Source organism: Cebus imitator, unplaced genomic scaffold (assembly GCF_001604975.1).
Source record: "Cebus imitator isolate Cc_AM_T3 unplaced genomic scaffold, Cebus_imitator-1.0 Scaffold285, whole genome shotgun sequence".
NCBI classification, from domain to species: Eukaryota; Metazoa; Chordata; class Mammalia; order Primates; family Cebidae; genus Cebus; species Cebus imitator.
Genome location: NW_016107600.1, coordinates 1,916,881 through 1,921,383, shown reverse-complemented (window position 1 = coordinate 1,921,383; position 4,503 = coordinate 1,916,881). Strand labels below are relative to the sequence as shown.

At 51.5% G+C, this 4,503-nt stretch overlaps 1 protein-coding gene across 3 annotated transcripts in view; it reads left to right on the top strand.

Annotated features, from left to right (window-relative positions):
- Window positions 1–279: 279 nt before the first annotated feature.
- Window positions 280–4,503, top strand: part of NFE2 (nuclear factor, erythroid 2) — a 9,905-nt gene continuing 5,681 nt past the window's right edge. Inside the window, exon 1 of one of the 3 annotated variants that reach the window (XM_017501876.1) lies at window positions 280–602. The gene's annotated coding sequence lies outside the window, so the exon portion shown is untranslated. Of the gene's footprint in view, window positions 614–3,290; window positions 3,814–4,503 lie in introns of those variants that run through there. The other 2 variants (XM_017501878.2, XM_017501879.2) reach the window with 2 other exon arrangements.

Genomic DNA, 4,503 nt, shown 5'->3' with positions numbered 1-4,503 from the left:
ATACAGCTGGGAAGCTAGACACCTGGTCCTTACCTTCAGCTGCCTTCCACCTTGATATGACTCAGTTTCCCCATCCCTAAGACAGCCATGGGGACAGCAGACGACAACAACCTGTATAAAATTTAAAGGTCATGTTCAAGTGGACCATCAGGTTAGAATTCATCATATGCATGGGAGAAACGCCGACCTGGCGGGACTCCTGGGAGAGGCCTGGAGCCATGTGTGCCCCCACTGGCCAGGAGCAAGATGGGGGCGGGGTGTGGGCAGAAACCACATCAGGCTCAAGTTTCCTCTCTTGGCCGAAAGGGGCAGGAGGAGAGGAGAGCCACGGGGAAAGGGGAGGGTTGGAGGCAGGACTGAGAACTCAGGCCGAGGGCTTCGGAGAGAAGGCTGGTGCCCCTGCTTGGGGCTCCCTGCGTTCAACCTAAGCCTGAGCCTCCACACTCAGCGCTCAGCAATGGCCCGGGGGCGGGGCGCGGCTCTTGCAGATTCTCAAAGGTAGCCGGGATCCTCGTCCAGCAGTGTCAGCTCAGGCTCAGCCTCCCCAGAGACAACACCAGGAGCCTCATCTCTCTCCTCACACTGCTGGGACTCCGCCACAGGTGCCTAAAAGGTGGGTGGGGGGATTCTAGGGGCAGGCTGGAGGGTGAAGGAGGTGAGGAAGGAAAATAACCAACTTTTGGTATGTTCCCAGGAGACCTTGGTCAGACCTTTCTAGATTGCCCCTGGTTTAGGAATTTGACATCTTTGGGAACTCCTGTAGGAGAAGACCTAAATGGTTTCCTGGGTGCTCCGGGATCCTTGGGGTGGAAGGCTGTGAATGCCGACCAGAGAGTGGTCTCCTGAGGCAAGGCAGCACTGAGGAGGTGGGGAATAGCCAGGAGGAATCCTTCAACTGGTGGGCTGCCCTGGGGGAACCAACAGATTTCCAGGTATATGATGTCATCCTTTCCCTGACCCCATTCTATTCCTCTGCCCTGTCTAGCCAATTGAGAAGGTTTGGGGAAAGCTGAGGAGTTGGAAACACTGGATATCTGGACCTCTGAGAAGCGTTGCAAGGTTCAGGTGGTTGGATGGGTCGCCCCTGGGTTCTTGCCTCTCGTTGCTGTTACTCTTCTCTGTGCCCAGGAGCAGTAGAGGTCAGCTGGACCTGGAGGGGGATGGAAGGCATCCCAATCCCAGCATAGTTGCTTCTAACGGGAACTCTTGGCTGCTTGGGAAATAGGGGGTTGGGAAGCAGTGGAAGAGACAGAGGAGATATCAGAACTGCTGGGGTTGGGATTCTCTAGACATTGGTACCAAAAGACTGGAGTCTGGGGTCCAGGGATAGAGTGACAGGATAGCAGAAACTTGTCCCCATCTCCCTTGTTCTCACATACTTCTTTGAGTCATGCATGTTCCCAGAGCACTGAGCTCATGATGCTCAAATTGTGAGCTCTCCCTCCTTTTTTTCCCCATCATTCTCTATCTCATCTCTGTGTGTCGCTCTCTCTTTGGGAGTTCTCCCCAGTCTTTCTAAACAGCTTGCTCACCTGCCAACCCAGACTCTCAGTTTTAATAATCTCTCCCTATCCTTTCAGTGCACCTGTTGACACCTGGAGAGGTGAGGTAGTCACATAAGCCTTAGAAAAGGGATCCTGAGGCAAGCCTCCTCTCATCGTTCCCCCTTGTCAAGGAAGTTAAGAGCTCTGGGGCAGCAGCCAAGGCCAAATGCCCTCCTTTCTCCATCATCCTCTCCAAATGGTCCCCACACTGTATTCCTTTTTTTTTTTTTTTTGAGATGGAGTTTTGCTCTTGTTGCCCAGGCTGGAGTGCAATGGCACGATCTCAGCTCACCGCAACCTCCGCCTCCCAGGTTCGAGCTATTTTTCTGCCTCAGCCTCCCGAGTAGCTGGGATTACAGGCATTCACCACCACACCCGGCTAATTTTTGTATTTTTAGTAGAGACGGCGTTTCACCATGTTGGTCAGGCCAGTCTCGAACTTCTGACCTCATGATCCACCTGCCTCGGCCTCCCAAAAGTGCTTGGATTACAGGCTTGAGCCACCGCGCCCGGCCCCACTCTGTATTTCTAAGCATGAAGCTCCATATCATTCTGTGAGTACTTAGGAATTATGATAAAAATTTTTCTGGGTAGGACCACCAGGATAAGAGTAAGGAGGAGTGACAACCTCATTTCTACCTGATCCACAATGTTGGGGAGTAAGAAAAGGAACAGACGACCCAGTGGGAGTAAGATGGTCATGTGGCCTCAAATGCAAGCTAAACTGTAAAGTGGGAGCTTCTTATTGTAAAAGCAAAGGAACGCAGGGAAGCCCACTTCACTTTCGCAGTATCTCTCCAGTTTCTATACCCTCTATGGTGTTCTGTTTCATCCAATTCTACCTCCCTGATCTGTCCCACTGCCTGCCAGCTCTCCTGTCTTCTGAAAGGAAGGCTCTGGAGACCCAGAGGCACCTATGCCTGGTGTATAGAATACCACCCATCCTTGAGTGTCTAGAGAAAAGCATCCTGCCCCACCTGCCACCTGGTACAAACTTGCTACTGCACCCAAGAGCTTGCTGGTTGGATCGGATCCAGAGGTTCTTCTCCACTCCCTCTCCCCCCGTCTCCTGCTCCTCTTGCTCCTCTTCTTTTTTTTGTACTCTGTCACCCAGGCTGGTGTGTAGTGGCATTATCTCGGCTCACCACAACCTCCACCTCCTGGGTTCAAGCAATTCTCATGCCTCAGCCTCCTAAGGTGCCTGCCACCATACACGGCTAATTTTTGTATTTTCAGTAGAGACGAGGTTTTGCCATGTTGGCCAAGCTGGTCTCAAACTCCTGACCTCAGGTGATCCACCCATCTCAGCCTCCCAAAGTGCTGGGATTACAAGCACGAGTCACTGTACCCGGCCACTGGGGCACTTTTAAAATGCTGATTCCTGGGTCTATGAATTCTATTCAGTAGTTTAGAAGTGGCTTTCAGGAATCTGTGTTTTTACATGTAGCCCAGGTGAATGTGGCACACAATGAAGTTTGTGACTCCCTGAGCTAGATGCAACCTATGGCCTTTCACAGCAATTGGGTTCCTAGTCCTGTCTCCATTTAATAGAAGGGGCTGAATGTGAAGCAATTTGCCCAAGGTCGTATATCTTTTTGTTTTTGAGACAGAGTTTTGCTCTTGTTCCCCAATGGTGTGGTCTTGCAACCTCTGCTTCCCGGGTTCAAGTGATTCTCCTGCCTCAGCCTCCCGAGTAGCTGAGACTACAGGTTCATGTCACCATGCCCGGCTAATTTTGTATTTTTAGTAGAGACAGGGTTTCTCCATGTTGGTTAGGTTGGTGTTGAACTCCTGACCTCAGGTGATCCGCCCACCTCAGCCTCCCAAAGTGCTGGGATTACAGGCGTGAGCCATCGCACCCGGCCCAAGGTCATGTATCTTAAGTGCCAGAAAACCTAGGTCTCCTGCCTCCTAGGGCAGGATCTGTGTACTGCACCTTAGTGTCAGATCCAGGAAGACAAAGGGAGAGACAATGGGGGGTTGGGGTGAGTAAAGAACTATGAAGCAAGAGTCATTGTCTCTGCCCCCTAAACCCCTTCTCCATTCACTTTGCCTTTGGGCAATTTCCGCCAGAACCTGGGTGGAGGAGGGTGGGGTTCCGGTGTTGAAATGGCATCCTGGACAGACATAAACACCCCACCCACTCTGCCCACTGGCAGAGTTGCCTACACCAACTCTCATCTATGGGGATGCAATATAACAAGGGGATGGAGGCAAGGGCTAGAGGACACTTTCAAAAGGATCATTTGTAGTTCCTACTAATTTTGTGGTAAGTCAAAGAGCAGATTCCATATTGCTGTGATGGGCCATCCTTGTGGTGAGTGGTCTAAGGTCATGCAATTTGAGGTCGTACAGTCCTATCCTCTGTCCCTTTTTTTTTTTTTTTTTGAGACAGAGTCTCACTCTGTCTCCCAGGCTGGAGTGCAGTGGCGCGATCTTGGCTCACTGCAGTCTCTGCCTCCCGGGTTCAAGCAATTCTCCTGCCTCAGCCTCCCGAATAGCTGGGATTACAGGAGCCCATCACTATGCCCGGCTAATATTTGTATTTTTAGTAGAGATGGAGGTTTCACCATGTTAGCCAGGCTGGTCTCAAACTCCTGACCTCAGGTGATTGCCCGCCTTGGCCTCCCAAAGTGTTGGTATTACAGGCGTGAGCCACTGCGCTGCCTGCCCTCTTTTTTTTTTTTTTTTTTCTGAGACAGGGTTTTGCTCTGTCACCTAGGCTCAAATGCGGTGGCACAATCATGGCTCACAGCAGCCTTGATCTTTCAGGTTCAAGTAATCCTCCCACTTCAGCCTCCTGAGTAGCTGGGACCACAGACGTGTGCCACCATGCCTGGCTAATTTTTGCATTTTTCGTGGAGATGTTTTTTTTTTTTTGAGACGGAGTTTCACTCTTGATACCCAGGCTGGAGTGCAATGGCGCGATCTCGGCTCACCGCAACCTCCGCCTCCCGGG